This window comes from Coenobita brevimanus, chromosome 18 (genome assembly GCF_032717465.1).
Source record: "Coenobita brevimanus isolate Jiangsu-jjx chromosome 18, ASM3271746v2, whole genome shotgun sequence".
Classification (NCBI taxonomy): domain Eukaryota; kingdom Metazoa; phylum Arthropoda; class Malacostraca; order Decapoda; family Coenobitidae; genus Coenobita; species Coenobita brevimanus.
This window is the reverse complement of record NC_136971.1, coordinates 6,778,544-6,787,841: the sequence shown is the minus strand read 5'-3', so window position 1 is coordinate 6,787,841 and position 9,298 is coordinate 6,778,544.

The following is a 9,298-nucleotide window of genomic DNA, read 5'->3' as shown; positions in this document are numbered from 1 at the left end:
CCTGACATTGAGAGGACTCTCCCTACGTGCTAAGGGGCCTTTGTATGCAGCATGTGTTAGGAGTGTAATGCTGTATGGTAGTGAGACCTGGGCGGTGAAGAAGGAAGATATTCGCCGGCTCAGACGTACAGAAATGACAATGATTAGGTGGATGTGCAGTGCATCCCTGCGTCCAAGGCCTGGAGGGGCTGGGTTTACGATGGAAGAGTTGAGAGGTAGGATGGGACTGGAGTGTATTGGTGTTGTGATGAGGAGAGGTAGATTGAGATGGTTTGGACATGTGGAGAGGATGGGGGATGATAATTGGGTGAGGAAGGTGAGAAGTGTTAATATTGGAGGTGGGGTTACGAGGGGTAGACGGAGAAAGACATGGGACGAGGTCATTAAGTGTGACCTCAGGGTTAAGGGACTGAACAGGGAGGCTGCAATGGATCGTGCAGCATGGAGAGCCGCCATTAGGTGACCAAGACCGACACATGCAAGCATGTTGGAGCCTTTAAATATGTAAATGAATGAAAACGAAAATGAAGTTATGTCCTATTTCTCTGATTGGTTATGGATGGATGGGAGTAAAAGTACAGTTTTAGGCCAAGTTAGATTGAAAGGAGCATATGACATTTTAACCCAGCCATTGAGTTGCGTTTGATCCCAGGAGGAAGCCAGCTCAACTCAATGCCGGTCCCAAGCCCGGATAAATAGGGGAGGGTTGGTGTCAGGATTGGGCATTCGGCCGTAAAAATTTGCCAAGCCCTGACACGGTATGGTTCATTACCGTATCATATATCTTACTGAATATCAGGTATTTTCACTGGCTAAACTGAGTAAATGTCCCCTCCCCCTCCCTCCCATCTTTATCTCTCTCACTGTCTCTTCATGTGAAGTCTGGGTGGCTGGGTCGCTTAGAATAGTCCACACATACACATCCCACCAGTTTCTGTCAATTTGATGTCGATCCGCCATGCGTGTTTGTTGTGTGGGGATGGTCTTCTTACCAGGGGGTCGCTAAGAAGGGGTCTTAAAAGTGATGCCCTGGCCCTAGGATGTACTGCGCGAACCCACAACAGGCACGTAAGGTGAACGGCGAGTTGTCACAAAGGTGGGACGTTCCGGCCATCACATGCACTCGGACCTTGCGTGTGACAATCACGTGGTTGCTTGTTTTTTATTTTTTTCCATTGAATAATGTCTTTTCAATTTTGATTTTAATAATTTTTATCTAAAGTGTTTATTATATGCCGTGTGGGTGTTGGATGTACCTGAGAGGACACTTTTGAGGCCATAACCCTTGGGCACAACAAACAATCGGGTTATATGCCATTTTCACCCTGCCTGGCACCATATCTGTGAGGTCATCAACATCTGAGGCACTGATGTCATTCCTGATGGTGTCGGACTTGTTGAATTGAGTATAGTCTGGGCCGATGTGTTGCTCGTTAATCAGGGCACCAGCACTTATCTGAATGTCACACGTGGGACTCTGATACATAGGCACATCCTCTCAGTCTTCACGTTTCCTTACACAGTTGGGCAAGAAACCCCAACCACCTGTCATGATTTAGATCTGTTTCGTCCACATCTACATGCAGCACCTGAATATTCTACATACTAATCCTAGGGTGCCTCCATTCTTTTAGGTTTCTAAATGGGTGAAATTGTTTTATATTATATATAATATAAAACATCCTCCATCCTATTTAATATGTGTCACCAAACGATAAGGTTTCCAAATTGGACGAACTTTTCCATATTAGAAAAGTAGGTTTCCAAATTGGACGAACTTTTCTGTATTAGAAAAGTAAGATGTCACCAAAATGTCACCAAGCTACACCTTACAAAAGTATCTGCACAAAGGCCGTGATATGGCTGGCATGATTCGCTCAGTAGAACCCTCGATGAAGATTAGTTGGGTAGAAGGTGCTACGTGTGCGCGACCGGAAATTTGTTTGCGGCTGGCGTTCGATCCTGTTCTCGGTGTGAGCTCACCATTCCATGCACACCAGCTCCTATTTTTGGTGTGTTTTCTTTGTCACACACACCAGTTCCTGTTGGTGTGTTTTCTCCATGCACACCAGTTCCTGTTCTTGGTGTGTTTTCTTTGTTTCAGGCACACCAGTTCCTGTTGGTGTGTTTTCTTCACGCACACTAGTTCCTGTTCTTGGCGTGTTTTCTTCGTCTCAGGCACACCAGTTCCTGCGTTTGTGTGTTTTCACCTCACACACACCAGTTCCTTTTGGTGTGTTTTTTCCTTCTCACATAAATCAGTTCCTGTGAGTGTGTTTTCTCCTCACACACCAGTTCCTGTGGGTGTGTTTTCTCCTCACACGCAGCAGTTCCTGTTCTTGGTGTGTTCTAAAGATCAAGATGAAGGTCAAGTAGAAATTGAAGGCTATATTTAATGCCTCCAGTTTGAAACGTTTCTCCTAAAATCAAACATTTACTGCCATCAGTCAACATACAGACGGACTAACATGTAAAACTGCAGGGCCTTTGCAGTGATGATGGCAGCATGTCCAATGGTAGGGTGGTTGGGATGGGCATGGTGTGGGTCCGAGCAGCTTACCTCCTCGTGGTGGACCTGGGTAGAGTGATCTTCATATATGTATTGTCGCTTTGGCTCCACGTTCATTGGAAATATGAACCCTCTGAGTGCAGCCTGAAAATATCCCCCTGCATCCCACAACCCTTGTTTTGGAGACGAGTCGAGGGATGTTTGTCCTGCAGCCTACAACCCTTGTTTTGGAGAGAAGAGTTGAGGAATGTTGAAATTGGCCTCCTACAATTCACGACTCCCATTGGAAGATAAGAGTCGAGGGATGTTTAAATTGTCCTCCTGCAGCCCACAACCTTTGTTTGGGGATGAATCGAGGGATGTTTGTGCAGGTGGGCAGTAGAAGCACCCAGTATGTCAGTGCCACCACATGAATTCATTACTCTCCACAACCATATATTAGAGCTACCAGAAGCACATGAATGAAGATCACTCTAGCTGAAAGCTGCAATTTATTGACAAACTTTGTCTAGCAACACACAGTTACTTAGTGGCATTAAAATATGGTTGTTGACATTAACATATATGCTTGGTGACATTAAACTATATTCTTGGTGACAAATTATCTGCTTGGCGACAGTATGATAAATGCATAGTGATATTACAGTATACTGTTTGCTTGGTAACTAACTTACATGACTGGTGACACAGAGAGGTTCTTAGTGACAGGTCGAGATGTTTGGTAACATAATACTTTGTGACATGGTGGTTTAATGATGAAGAAGTACTGTACTTGGATTACTTTGTGGTTTGGTGACATCCAAAAATAATGTTGACATCCTAAAGTGAATCAGTTTCATTAAAAAAAGAAAAAAAAAAAAAAATGCAGCAAAGCATAGTGTAATAATATTGTATTTTATATGTACATGTTTGAGATGGACTTTTCTAGGGCAGTATGAAGGTACAGTATTTGTCTCATTATACCAAAAAATTCCTTCATTTTGGTATTTTCTGTTATACTGCAACGCCAGTATTATGTTTGTTATATTTTTCAGATATATTTTGCCTTGTTATACCACATACTTGTTTCTGGTATATTTCCTGTTATGCCACAAGTCTGGTATTATGCTTGTTATATTTTTCTGACAAATGTTGCCTTGTTATACCTCATATCGCATATTTTTGTATATTTCATGTTATATCACAAATCCAGTATTATGCTTATTATATTTTTCAGATATATTTTGTCTTATACCTCATATCGCCTCTTTTTGTATATTTCATTTATACAAGTCTGACAATATGCATGTTATATTTTTCAGATATATTTTGTCTCATTTCAAATAGTTTCTTTTGATATATTTCCTGTTATACCGCGAATTCAGTCTCATGAATGTAGCTGTGTGGATTATTTATCTGTATTATGGACAAAATTCGCAATGCTTGCAGCATTGCAACTCAGAATTTCTGGCTTTGTGTAGGTTGGCTGTTATGACACTAGGTTATGCTGCTTTGAAGTCTGAATTGTTTGCTAAGAGTAGTATTCAGACCTGTGGAGTACACAGGATACAACTCTGACAGAATGGCTTAATTGGGAGAAGAATTTAGAAAACTTGTAAAATGCATACTGTAGCCATTCTCATAGATGTTTTGTTGAGTTTTATGTTTAAAGATTGCTTGTGTTGTGTGTGGTACCTGGTGTGAGAAAGTGTGTTGTGGTGTGAGAGGTTGCATTGCAGTTTGTGCATATTGAATTTTCTGAGTTGTGTTTTGTGTTGACATTGTAACAGGGAAGGGTGGTGACTGTTGATTCTTATTAGATGTAATCTTGTCTTTTAGGGTTGGGTAGTTTCTTAGGGGTGTTGTCTGGTGGAGGTTTGTGAAGGGTGTTATTTGGTTGAATGTTTTGGATGGCTATGTGTGTGTGTGTGTGTGTGTGTGTGTGTGTGTGTGTGTGTGTGTGTGTGTGTGTGTAAAATATTGTGCTGGGTGGAGAAAGAGAAATGTTGGTGAAGCAATTTGTATAGTGTTTGGTGGTTTTCCTCTTTGTTTCTCTGTGGTCGAAGGTGATGCAACATACAGTTGCAGGGTTGAGAAGTGTTGACCTGGAATGATGAAGTGTCTCTCATAATTATGATCTTTGTGTTGGAGGACTTTTGTTTTTTGATAGAAGTGATCTGAATTTGTGGCCTTTTTGCATCCAGTCATTATTCCAAAGGCTTTGTTTTGCGTTGTCTTAAGCTTTTACATTTTTGTGCCATTTAAATGGGGGGCTCATCTTGTGCTAGTGTAATTCACTGTTGTAATGAATTGTTCATTGAATGTTTTCAAGACATTGAGAGTATGATATGCCTTTGCTCTGATGTTATCTCAATATTGAGAAAAGGTCATGTGTGCCCTTAGATCTTAGAATTGTAGGTGTCTTTCCAGTGGGAGTGGTTGCTTGAGTAGGGTAACATGAGGGTGTGTGTGAGGTGTTTGTGTGGATTTGGCAGGGTGATGGTTTATTTGGTTAGTGTAGCAGTCATTTTATGTGAGCCTGTGTTAAAGTGAGTGTACCATAGGTACTGGTGGGGATTATCTGCTAACTGTTGAGTTTGTATTATGAAGCAGTTGCTAAATTATTGGGAATGAATAGGGAAGTTGCTAGAGATCAAGCAGCATGGAGAGCTGACATTAGGTGGCCAAGGCTGACACATGCAAGCATGTTGGACCCTTTATACCTGACAGTTTATTTTTATTTTTCAGATGGTGAAAAAAAATATTTGAATGAGTGAAAGTGAGAGGAGGTATTGTAGGCCAAAATGTGGATGGATATGATGAACGAGCACTGTTTACAAGAACAGTTAAAGATGGTGGGGATAGGGAATGGACTGGGTTGAGTTGAATGGATGAAGTATGTATGGAGGAGCATATGATAAAAGTTTAATGTTCCATATTTAACTTTATTAAACTTTAGTCATCCAAATGAGTTGTTTTCATTGGAACGTGAAGTGCATCTGTTTAAAAATGTATGTACAATATACATCTGCCTGTGAAGCTTAATATAGGATTCTTGGGCTTGAATAGTGAGTGTGTTAGTATCTGGTTCTCTTCATTACTAATTTTGTTGATCGTTTATTCCACTTTTATGTCTTCCATCCTTGCACTCTGGACCTTACTGTACTCCATCCTTAACTGGGAAAAAGAATGTGGGATGGTAACAATGATTAACTTTATTTAGAGTTTCAGTCTTTTGAGTCTTGGTAATATCCTTTTCAATTCTTGGGCTTGAATAGTGAGTGTGTTAGTATCTGGTTCTCTTCATTACTAATTTAGTTGATCGTTTATTCCACTTTTATGTTTTCCATCCTTGCACTCAGGACCTTACTGTACTCCATCCTTAACTGGGAAAAAGAATGTGGGATGGTAACAATGATTAACTTTTTAGAGTTTCAGTCTTTTGAGTCTTGGTAATATCCTTTTCAATTTGTTCTTGCTGCAACAAGATTGTTCTGTTCAACAGAGGAATGTCTTTAATTTTGAAAGTTTTATCAACACCGTATTGTTTTATTCAACTTAGGAAAGGTTTCATTATGAAAGTTTTATCTGAAGCTGCATTGAACTCCTTCAATTTAAATAGCTTATCCCAAGATGGAATAAGACTAATAATAATAATAATAATAATAATACAGGTAGTACTGTGACATGAAAATGACATCATTGTGCTCAGTGGGTTAATAAATTGTTTTAGCAGATCTTTTCAACTATTATGGTACACTGGTATGTAGATGTTATTTTTGTTGTAACATAAGTACAGTACCACACTGATGCAGTTTATGGTCCACACTTTCCATAATAGCCAAATGTCATTACATGACTATTTTGTTTATGTTGATAACTCTTGTTAATATTGTCAGCACTGTAATGTACATAGGCAGACATAAAAACTGATCTAATTAAGATAATAATGATGCAGCAGTCGCTTTCAAATGCCAATAATGCGGTTTAGGAGAGTTTTTTTTAAATAGAAAAAAGGAAACTGCATCTGTGCATTACTGTGCACGAACTCCAGAAAGTGTCATCAGTCAGGTGGTTGATGGTTGTACAGTAAGCATTGTTATTTATTTTTTTCTTCTCCAAGTATTTGTGAATGCATATTGTTAAAATTAATTCTTGAGGTTTTGAAAATGCCTTTGTCAATTTCTCCCTCCACTTTTTGCCCTCTTCCCTCTGCCACTCCTCCCCTCCCGCAACATCCTCTCCTCCCTTTCTCCCTCTTCCTCTCCTCGTGCTACAGCCTCTCCTCCGCTCCTCCCTCTTCCTTTCTTTCCTTCCTCCCTCTCCCTCTTCCTTACTCCCCTCCTCCTCCTCCCTCTTCCTCTCCTCCCCATCCTTCTACTTCTCCTCCTCCTCCCCTCATCCTTCTTCCTCTTCCTGTTGTCCCCTCCTCCACATTCCTCCTGTCTCCCCTCCCTCTTCTGTCTTCTTCTCCTTCTCTTTCTCCATTTTCCTCTCCGCTCCTCCTTCCCATTCTTTTACCTCTCCTCCCTCTTCTGCTCATTCCTTCCTCCTCTCTTTTTCTTTCCTCTTCCTCCTCCTCCTTCCCTCCCCTCTCCTATCCTCCCTTTTTTTCTTCCCCTCCTTACTTCCTCCTCCCTCCCTATCCTTTTACCTCTTCTCCCCTTCCCTCCTTCCTCTTCTTCTCCTCCTCCATCCTTTCCTCTTCTCCTCCTCCTTTTCCTCTCATCTCCTCCCCTCCCATCCCCCTTCCTCTTCTTCTCCCCTCCTCCTCTCCTCCCCCTCCATCATGCTTTTCCTCTCCTCCTCTATCTTCCTCTCCTCCCCCTCCCTCTCTCCCTCCTCCCCCTTGCTCTTCCTCTTCTTCCATCTTCTCCTCCTCCTCTCTCTCCCCCTTGTTTTTCCCCTCCTCCCTCCCTCTTAGTCTTCCCCTTCTCCCTCCCTCCTCCCCCTTCCCCTCCCCCCTCCTCCTCATTCTTCCTCTCCCCCCCCTCCTCCTCCTCCTTCCTCTCCCCCCACCTCCTCCTCCTCCCTCTTGCTCTTCCTCTCCTCCCCCTCCCTCCTTCACCCCCTTCCCTCCCTCTTGCTCTTTCTCTCCTTCCTTCTTCTCCTCCCCCTTCCCTCCCTTCCTCTTCTCCTCCCCCTTCCCTCCCTTCCTTTCCCCTCTCCTCCTCCTCCCTCTTGCTCTTCCTCTCCATCCATCCTCCCTCTTCTCCTCCTCCTCCTCCCTCTTGCTCTTCCTCTCCTTCCCTCCCCCCACTTCTCTGCCTTCCTCTGCACTTCCCCTCCTTCTCCTTCCCCTTCCCTCCCTCTTCTCATTCTCCTCTCCCTCCTTCTTCCCCTCCCCATTCCCTCCCTTCTCTCTTCTCCCCCTTCCTTCCCTTCTCTCTTTTCCTCCCCTTTCCCTCCCTTCTCTCTTCTTCCCCTTCCTCTCCCCCCCTCCTCCTTTTTTTCCTCTCATTCCTTCTTGCTCTTCCTTTCCTCCTCCCACTTCCTCTACCCCCCTCCTGCTCTTCCTCTCCTTCCCTCCTCCCTCCCTTTTGCTCTTCCCCTTCCCTCTTACTCTTCCTCTCCTTCCCACTTCTCCTCCTCTCCTTCGCTCTTCTCCTCCTCCTCCTCTTCTCCCTCCCTCTACCCTCCTCCTCCTGTCTCCCCCCTCTTGCTTTTCCTCTCCTCTCTTCCTGCCTCATCCTCCCCTTTCCCTCTCCCTCCCCCCTTTCCTCTTCTCCTCCTCCTCTTCTCCCCCCTTTCTCTTGCTCTTCCTCCCTTCTCGTCTCCCCCCTTTCCCTCTTGCTCTTCCTCTCCTCCACATCCTCTCTTCCCCCTCCTCCTCCATCTTCATCTCTCCCCCCCCCTCCATCCTTATCTCTTCCCCCCCCTCCTCCCTCTTGGTCTTCTCCTCCTCCTCTCCCTCCCTCTTGCTCTTCCTCTCCTTCCCCCCTCTCTGCCTCCTCCTCCCCTTCTCCTCCCTCTTGCTCTTCCTCTCCTTCCTTTCTCCCACTTCTCCTCTTTCTCCCCTCTTCTTCCTCTCCTCCCCCTCCTTTCCTCCTCCTCTTGGCAAGAATTAAATCATTGTACTGGCAAGAAAAAAAAAAAAGGATTAGTAAGCCTATACCACTTTATTATTCTTTCTACACACTGCACAAGCTACATGAAAGCAGTTGGACAAAATAAAATTGGGAAGGGGGATAGAGAGGAGGGGGGGTAGAAGATGAGGAGAGAAAGGGAGGTAGAAGAGGAGGAAAGGAAGGAGGGGGGGTAGAAGAAGAGGAGGAGAGGAAGGGGGGGCAGAAGAGGAAGATGAAAGGAAGGGGGGTAGGAGACGAAGAGGAGGGGAAGGGGGTAGTAGAAGAGGATGAGGAAAGGGAGAGGTAGAAGAGGATGAGGAGAGGAAGGGAGAGGTAGAAGAGGAAGGGGGGGTAGAAGAGGAGAGGAAGGAGGAGTAGAAGAGGAGGAGGAAAGGAAGGGAAGGTAGAAGAGGAGGAGGAGAGGAAGGGGGGGTTGAAAAGGAGGAGGAGAGGAAGGGAGGGGAAGAAGAGGAAGGGGGGGTAGAAGATGAGGAGAGGAAGGGGAGAAGTAGAAGAGGAAAGAGGGGTTGAAGAATAGGAGAGGAAGAGGGGGGGTAAAAGAGAAGGTGGAGAGGAAGGGGGGTAGAAGAGAAGGTGGAGAGGAAGGGGAGGGGTAGAAGAAAAGGAGGAGAGGAAGGGGGTAGCAGAAGAGGAGAGGAAAGAAGGGTAGAAGAGGAGGAGAGAAAGGGGGGGGGTTGAAGAGGTGCAGAGGAAGAGGGGGGGGTAGAAGAGGAAGGGGGGG